Source organism: Protopterus annectens, chromosome 7.part0 (assembly GCF_019279795.1).
Source record: "Protopterus annectens isolate FY-2018-M chromosome 7.part0, PAN1.0, whole genome shotgun sequence".
In the NCBI taxonomy this organism is placed as follows: Eukaryota; Metazoa; Chordata; order Ceratodontiformes; family Protopteridae; genus Protopterus; species Protopterus annectens.
This window is the reverse complement of record NC_056739.1, coordinates 258,867,367-258,877,376: the sequence shown is the minus strand read 5'-3', so window position 1 is coordinate 258,877,376 and position 10,010 is coordinate 258,867,367.

Sequence of the window (10,010 nt, the reverse complement as noted above, 5' to 3'; positions counted from 1 at the left end):
ATTGATGTTTGGACTAAGGGCATACAAAAAGCCAGGACTGAAAGGATTTCTTCTCAATGTTCATCCTAAAAAATCCCCTAAAGATATTTTCATCAGACTTTTCTGGCAGGCACTTTTTAATTGCACATGGATAGACACAAATGACAATCTGACAGTATATGAGACCATGGGCGGTGAGAAGTCACTGTGCACAGGAGATGAGGATTTGTCCATAGCAGATGGTGCCTACTCACAGCTGAATACCTTCTCAGGTCCTCCACATAACGTTTATATTGGACTTCAAGCTGTGGCACAAGCTCTTCAAGATATGTCAGAATGCAAAGAGCATAGTGGGCCCTTTAAAAATCGATCATGTGCCAATGTTCAAAAGTTTGAACCATGGCAGGTAATTTAAGAAAGCAGACTCATGTTTAATATCTTATAATTATCAGCTATGTTATGCTTAAACCAGTACCTTGTGTTGTGTTAATCATTTTTCTCAATTGTACATATCCTGCTTGTGCAATTATGCATGTGTTTATGTGTGTGTGTTTATTGTATGTATATGTACATATGCCTATGTGGAATATATACGTGTATGTGCAATAATATGTCTCCAACTGAAAAACTAAAAGTAGTATATCCTGATTAATGCAGAATTGGTGGTCTACAATTTACTGCATTATTGGCCCTGATCACTTGTACTGACACAATGGAGATAAGGACTCATCAGCCTCCTTCAGGTTATAGCCAGATAAAAATTGGGAGGGGGAAGTAAACAGTCAGAAATGGTAAGGGATTAAAACTGAAAAACTAGTAAACTTCAACTGTGCGGAGTGCCATTTGTATTGTTTACGCTGTGTTATGCATTTTACTAGTGAATTATTAATCATAAACATTATTATTATTATTATTATTATTAGTATTATTAATATTATTATTATTATTATTACTGATGGAGGGATTCTTTGTAGATTCTTACACTGAAGCTGAAATCAGTTGCCATTCCTAAGCGTCCCTAGACAAATGATAGCATCACTGCTTCAACATGAAGATTTGGTTCTTAAAGAAGTGCCATTTTAGCTCCCTTGTCACATATAGGTTTACTGTACCAATTAAGTTACTATACAATAAAGTTTTATTGCTTTAGTCATCACTGATTATAACTGTATGATCTCGTAATGTCATTCCAACCATTGACCTCTAATACTACCGACATCACCCACTTACTACCTATAAAACAACTCTTAATTTAATATTAGTAGACAAATCATCACCTGATAACGTAATCTCAACCAAATAATTTCTCTCTCAGTGTACTTGATTATCCCTAGCTAATATATTCCTTACTCCCTTTACCTCTGCATTGTATTTATCCTCTAGATAACCTACCATCTGTGCTCCCACATAAACTTAAGTTGGCATATCATAAGCTGGCTAAAGTTGCTGTAGACATCCTTATATAATGAACTGCATCTTTGCTATTCAGATCTTCAAATGCTTGAAGTCATACCTGAATCTGTCCTTAATTCAGACAACATTTGTAGGGGGTAAAGCTATCCTTTAATCAATGAAGAAGCATAGCTCCATATCCCTGCATTCAGGCCAGCCCTATACATAGGTTAACTAGGCAATTGTTTATGGCACCATGCTTGTAGGGGCTCTTTTTACCCATTTACTTGTTATTTTTTACAGCAGGTATTTATTAGGGAGAACCTTCCTGTGTTTTAAGGCTGAAGATATTTTAATGTTTTGCTAGACAGCGTGTTGGACAGATTTACCCATAACTGTGATAGGCATTGTAAAACCTCACTGCTAATCAGGGAATGGATTAAAGTTGTCAGTTCCACCCCTGTTTGTACATCACTAAAGGGAACACGGAGTTGCCCTTGGATATAAAAACAATAATGATGGTGAGTCTGGAAAAGGAAATACGTAGGTCATACAAAAAATCCCCCATTACAATACCTCTCACAACTATGGCTGAAATTGTCCAATATGCTGTGTACGGGCACCCTCTCATGGGGGATGGGCACACATGTCCCTTCCCTGACCCTCCATCAGTCACCCCAGCTGCTAATCAAACTTGGGTTGTCTTGGCCATAGTCAGGGCTTTATCCCATTACTTCACCTGAGCAGCCCTAATTTACTGAAACATTTATTTAAATTACTGGTTATACTTTGGTGTCAAGATAGTTTGCTTCATCAGTTATGATTATGACACAAATGCATGGATCTTAGCTGTATGTTCTAAGGTAACAAATAGTAGTGTATCAAATGTGTATTTATTTAATACATACACAGTTTATTTGTGCCTAATGTTACATCATTCTGAATCGTGTCATATGGTATCTTTTAATGCCTGCAGGTGGTTCTTAATGGGTACTGACTTAATGTACTTTAATATTTCAAAAACATTTCTCCTTGGGATATCACTGAAAATGGAACCTTCCGCATTGTTTATTTATTTATATTTGTTTAGTGGTAGTTCACAAACAAAAAATAAAAACAAGAATAAATCAAAAGCTTGAATGTTTTTGTACAAAATGTTGATGACAGCCCAAACAGTTTAATTGCCAGTAAAACTATTCATTTTGATGGCTGTCATGCATTATTGATTGCACGTCTGGTGCTATTTGGAGCTTTTAATTCACATGTACAGCTGTAAATATCAATCATCTTCTCACCTGGAGGATAGTTTTTATTTCTTGACTAACAATGCAGCTGTTTAGCAAGTATCTTAAGCAGCTAGCATGGGGGATTGATATGCGTTGGGGCTAACTACTACGTCTACTTGAAACTTATTTTCCAGAAGTGGTATTGAAAACCAGATGTTGCAAAATAAGAAATCCTCACATGGGGCTTCCATCCACCTTCTTCTGTGATCTAAATTTGCATTACAAGTGAGAGGCAAGAGGCAGGATATTTTCCAGTGGGCTGCTTCCATTCTGGGTATCTACCTATGAATAGGTCAAAGGCATTGTCATTGCGGAAAAGTAGGAGTTTTGCTTACAATGAGAAACAACACTGCAGCACTGGCACAAAAACATTTGTTTAGAAAAAGTAGCATATATACTATTTTGGTGACGAATTCTAACAATGGATGTTGAGAACTTTCTGGGAAGTACTTTGTCTGTATTAAAGAGACCCACATCTAAAAAAACACAACTTGCATTTATTTTGCTGCCTTTTATTGTTACAATGAGGCTGAGTGAAAAAAAAATAATATTGAATTGAAACTAGTGTTCGCAAAATAAATAAATAAATAAATAAGTGACTAAATAACTGCACAACTGTATGCTGAGTCAAGTCTCAGTTACTTATGTTTAGATACTGGGACTGGGGGGGGGTGATGTTCCTGGGTAAATAGTTCATAAAAAGATACAGGAGCTTTACATTACTTGAGAGGTATTGTGCAAAGTGTAATACCATTGTAGTTTCAAGCTCAGTCTTACTTGTATATCAGAAGGTCGAAATCTTATCTAAGTTCTGGATGAGGAATACAGTGCCAAAGTCTGAAAGCCATTGACATTTGACAGCAAGTATTTCCAAATTAATAGTGACTAACTACATATAGAGGTAACAAAAGTCTGAAATATCTCCCAGATATGAACATCTGCTGCAGTTCAGTCAATGAAAATGTAACTTTTATTTATAACAGTCACTGGGAAAACAAAAGACATAAAGCAAGCCATAATGATTTTTTTTTTTGCCTTTTGTATATTAGCTTCTTCATTATCTGAAAAGAGTCAACTTGACAGCCAAATCGCTTCCAGAAGTCTTCTTTGATGCAAATGGCGACACTAAGTCAGTATACACAGTGCTAAACCTGCAGAAGAATAAAAACAATGTATCCAAATGGATTGTGGTAGGAAACTTTGACTACACTGCTTCTCTTGGGCAGGATCTTATTCTTAACACCAGTGCCATCTTATGGAACGGTGGCTACAAAGAGGTTAGTATACATTCATCATTCAGGTGTGTGTGTGCTTGCGTGTATGCATGTATGTATCTCTCTCGCTCTCTCTCATTATATGCATATATATTGTTTTTGTTTTGTATTATACACTTTAATTTTGACTGGTGAGTACTGTGTTGAGTAATAAATCTATAACTGCACCACTTCAGTGTTAAAAAGTGCATGCAGACTATTGTTTTTTTAGGTTTTTAAACCCAAGTCACAGATGATAATTTCACACTGTAATGTTTTTGCTATAAAATACTCATATTATATTCTAATAGTGGTGACAATGAATTGCTGTCAGAGATGAAATTCCTTGACTTGTGTAAAAGAACAAAAGTGAAATCATTTGCCAAGGATTTTTTTCTTCATTAAGAATGAAATTAACTGTTTTAAAGAGGATAAGATACCATTGTCAGTCTAACCATATATTATGCAGTGCAATTTCAAAATATCAACCCCATAACCTAAATTACACACTGCACATTTCTAATCAACTACATCAGCTAAATGCATTTTCCATTAATTGTATTTGTGAATGCGGCTGGTGCCCCACTTAACTTTCATCTTCCTATAGGAATAGCATGCCCCATATACTGTAAGTCTGACAGTTGTCACATAAGATTAATGCTATGAACTGCTAACAAGCTACTTCCTGCAGTCCTGTGTTTGATTCCTTCCACCTCCATTTGCCTAACTGTATTATTCTGATCAAGCCCCTTAATCAGACAGGACTCCATCACTGAGTCTGAAAAGGGCCCATGAGGATCAGTGCTTTAGCCCAGTTAACAAATGTAAATAAATAAATAAATAAAACTAGCAGAAAATATGCTTTGTAAACATGAAGGCAGTGGCTTCCCAGTGCAGACTTAAGGTATGGTATTGGGTTGATTGGCTGGCAATATCCCAAGTAACTGTTGGGAGTTTCTAAAAATAAATAAATAAATAAATAAAAACTCTCTTTGGATTGCAGGGAAAATATTGCTTGCAAAGCTGAACTTTGAAGGAAGTGAAGGAAAAAGACCATCATGAAATGAAGCTTGGACCACAATTTAATTCAGCATGTGAAAAAAAGACTACAAAATACCTCTATGACTGATTGTTCTTCAGCTCTGGAGGGAAGATGCACATGGCTGTGTTTAATTTGTTTTATTAATTCTGATAATGATTGACAATGTACCACATTAGCTAATATTGCTAAACCCGATGATTAAATGGAGTAGAGCTGTCTGTCCTTCACACATGTGATACAACATTTGAAAGATGCCTTACTGATGAGTGGAACAACTGTGTATGTTTAGGCAGACATGACTGTTTCTTCAGGTGGAATCCTGTTGTGATTGTCTGGCATTGCTGATAAATGTTATCCTAACAGCAAAATTCCTTAAAAACCTTTAGTAATTCAACACATGGTTGTGCTAGTAACTTCCACATACTGACTGGACCTGCTTTAATACATACTATACTTGTCTGCCAAGTTAGAAAGCTGAGTGATACAACTAATATACATCTATTGATGTCAGGAAAGCATATTTCCTTCATTTAGAACACAACAGTTGTAAAGAACACAATTTTAGTAGGGGTTTAAATGCTTACCTAGACAACATAATTATTTAAAGCATTGTTAAACATATAGAATAAATAAATATAATTGCCTATGTTAAGGGTCCAACACTCTTCAACTCCTTTTCCCATCATCACCTATCAGAGGTCTGGCCTGGCCCACAACCTGTTCCTTCCTCTCTTCCCCTCCACCTTTTACCACCACCCTATCCTCAGCAACCACTGCTCTCTCAAACTTCCAACTCCCGAAATGTGAAGCACACATCTTAGAATACAAACCACATACGCAAGATGTGCAACACTTGCAAACACTTTACTAACAGCTTCTGCCTGGGAGCTCACAAGATGGAGAACATGTTCCACTTCATACTTATAAATGTTAATTTGGTGAAGTAGTATGATTTAGCTTCACAGTAGGTAACTGTTAATACCCAGCATTAAGCTGAATATGTAACACACTAACAAACAGCTTATTACATACCTGTCAACCTCTGGAAAAAAGCCAAAATAATGGGAAGACAACTGCCAAAAAACAGGGATGAATTTTAACTACTGTTTTTATAAACTTAAAAAATTAATAGAAAGCAGACTTTGGATTAGCATGCAGCTTATGAAGGACGTGAAGTCTGATAACTCAAATGTCTTGTCTTTATTTAATGACAATTTTGTTTAAGCCACAGATCAACATATACATTAAAATCTGAACAAACTGTGAAATTCTTAGATGCATGGCGTACCTAGTTCGGCTAAGCAGATTATAGGATGATAATATATTTTGCCTTATAAAACATCATTTAGCATGGCTGAGCCTTTCAATGTAACAATACAGAACTTGGGGTATCAAACTTCAGAATGAGGAATGTTCCCCGAGGTGCACGTGAGAGGTATAGCTACAAACCTCTCCCCTTTGAGGATTGCTAATTAATTCGATGGCCCTGCTTATCAGACTGCCTTTGTTGTTGGCAGCTTCCCCCACCAAACACCAGATCAAAGAAAGCCATAATAATGAAGATCCAACCCCAAAACAGACAGACCTGTAACTGCTGCTCCTCTCCACGTAAAATGGTTCCAGATAGCATAATCTGCACAAGCCTTAGGTATGGCAGCATGAAGGACTGCAATTCACACTTACCATCAGTCAGAAAACTGTTCCTCAATGAACTGCCAAAACATCACAGAATTATGTGAAAAACTTAAGGCTAATCTCAGCGATGAGCCTTTCCACATGCTCACTCATGCTATTATAAATATTTTATGAACTAACAAGCCACCTTAACATTTCTGCTGTACTGCTTTAACAACCCTCACTAGCTTATCAAACTGAGGCCCTCAGTCTGAAACCCACCCCTACACTCACGCTTCTTTACCTGTACCATATGGCATCCAGCCCTTTTTAGCAACAGCCAAGTGCTATACCCAACAGTGTTCAAATCCTATTTTTCTCATAAACTATCCCCATAATGTGGCATAATGTCAACGATCACGTACAACTACTCCTCAGCAACAGCCACTTTCCACTTGAAATGGGGCCACGTAATTTAAGCACACTGGGTAAGAGGTCTAATGAGTTTACCAAGGCCATGACACACTGTCATAGTATTGACAAATCTGCTATTAAATAAATCATTGTAAGGAACTGGGAATTGATTTACCAAAGTGAAGCTTTTTTTGGTTCCCTTAGTAACAAACCAAAATCAAATTTTGTTTATGGGGATGGTTCTCAAAGGCTTACTTGAAGCAAAAAAAACAAAAAAAAAAACAAACTATCTAATAGAAGCAGATGTGGGACTTTCCAAATGTGGGGCATACCCTTACATCTTTGACAGGCATGTCATGAAAATTAGTGAGCAAATGACTTTGATATGACTATTATATTAGAACAAATGACTATTAAAACTGCAGGACTACTGCGGTGGTATAGATTTCTGTTTGCAGAACTTGTAAGTCATTTTAAGTTAGTAAAACTGAAAGGTTCCCAAAGAAAAAAAATCTATAAATATGCATATGACCTAAAGAAGAATGATTTAAAAAGTACCCTGAGTAAACATATGGGTCCATGCATGAATTTTGAACAATTTGTCTTCATGATACTTGAAACCATGGCAAAAAAGCCAGTGGGCGGTTTATGGGAATGGACCTTGGAATAAAAGGAACTACTTTGGAAACTATGATTAGCAGCAGACAATGCCCTTTGAATTAATGACAGCATTTCACAAATTTCTGTACTAAAATTAAGGGCAGCAAACCTTTAAAATATTTTATTTTTACAGAACTACTTAACATACTGTATTAAGTTTTTAATACCTCCATTTATAAAAAAAGATGTATTTTATACATTTTTATCGCCTATGGCATTTTAAAAGTACTATGTACTAGTTGTGACAGTGATTGTCAGATGACTTTTTTGTTTTATCAAGTGATTTGGTAACACCATTATACAGTGAATGACTGTCTGTATGAATTTGAGTTCTGAAGAAGTCTGGGTACAAAAGATCAAATGTGCTCAGCTTGTGAATAAAACTGGAGTTCTTTGAGTTCAAGTTTGATCTTTTGTCATTTTAGGTTTTGGCTGATTTTTATCTAAATTTAACTTGGAGTTTTTAATGTCATACTGCTGCCAAGGAATATCGTTTTTCTATTTATCATCTCTACCAACACTGTCCAGTAGCATCCTATGGTTGGATCATGCAAATAGCACAAGTCCTGCTGCACCTCTCACTTCTGTAAGTGGCTACCACCAGCAGAATGCCTTACCCACCTCAGGCAACTCACATATGGTGTTTCCCAGTCATATCAGGGAACTCAACCATGCAAAATGCAGCTCCCTCCAAAGATGTGTATCTCACCCTTTACTGTCAGTGTCAAGTCCCTAAGATGTTAACTGAGCACAGAACGTCTGGGCCGTAGTTAGGGCTTCATAACTCTGCATCAGTGATGCTCGTGTTCATATCTCCATTGAGTTAAATTCTATATCATGCTCTGAATCTCTTGCACTTTTGGATGTTTATAGGACTGGTAAATTTCTGAGGACAGATATTACTGTTAGGAAGTTGCTACTTTTAACTGCATTAATTTTACTAGTTAATCATGTCAGATTGGACACAAAATATGATAATAATGACTGTATCTTGTCTTTTAATATTTTCAGATTTTCTTCTATGATTGCAGTTGTATACCTGACTAAAAATATTTACAAGTGAGAAGATTCTCTTCTGTTATGTATCCACTGGGTCCTTGCTCCTTACTTTTTTTGAGTCTCGCCACTAAAGTTTTGTGTTTATTGCACTCTTACTCTATTGTCAGTGTCTAAATATCAATATTACTGGATTAAAAACTTTTTCAATTTGTTTAGACATTAAGATACAATCATCTGCAACCATTAAAATCACAAATATCCATCTGACTTTGGGTTCCTATTAAATGATCGAAAATGCATTCTTTCAAATGTGTCTTAATCAAACTTGAAAGCATGAAAAGGAAAAATAGTGAAACAGCATATAGGTTCATAGGTTGGTACTAGGCTATTGGCCCTAGGGCCTATACAAGCCTAGCCATAACAATTCCCTGGATGTTTCTTCCCATAATATTTACTTCCCTGGACCCCTGTCTAGCAGGTCGACTGACATGATCCCCCGGAGTGAATTTCCTATCTCCCATCCGATCAAGGTTCCTTTTGAAGAGGGCCAATGAGGCACTTTGCTTGACATGTATGGGCAGTCTATTCCAGAGTCTGGGAAGTCCCTGGGTCAGGAACCTATCCCTCCAGCATGTTTTGTTTATTGTGATGACAAGGTTTAGATCCCTGGAGCATGTGGCTCTGAGGGATTGGGATTTCTTTAAGTGGAGCATGTCCAACAGCTCAGGGTTTAACATGGCCTTGTATGTTAAGCAGAGATCACCTCTGAGTAGACGATATGCCACAGAGTATAGCTGGAGTTTTTTTAGATGGTCAGCATATGGCATCTGCTTTAGGCCTGTGATTCTTTTAGTGAGGTATTTCTAAATGAATCACAGGCCTAAAGTGCAATCTTACTCTATTGTCAGTGTCTAAATATCAATATTACTGGATTAAAAACTTTTTCAATTTGTTTAGACATTATGATACAGTCATCTGCAACCATTATAATCATAAGCGAATTCTTTCCCTGGGAAAGAAATCACTTGGCCACTTCCGTTACTTTGCCATTTTCGTCATTGTAGTGTGATCTCGGAGTTGAAATATTTAAGTGGGGGGGGGGTGAAGCCCCCCACTTTATGTAATGTTTTAAATTTTTTTTTTGTTTTGTGGCACAGCATTTTTTTTTTCCTTGGAAAAAAATCGCTGTTCTAAGCGTTCGAAATTGTAAGCTTTTTACATGGGTTCGGTAAACTATTGTTCGCTTTTTTAGGCGTTCGTTGATTTAACATAGACCCTTGACTTTTTCTCAATGTCTTCTTGTTGGTGGCTGATTCTTTAGCTAATTTTGCCACTACAGGAATGAAAGCCTCCAGGACCAAGGGATAGCCT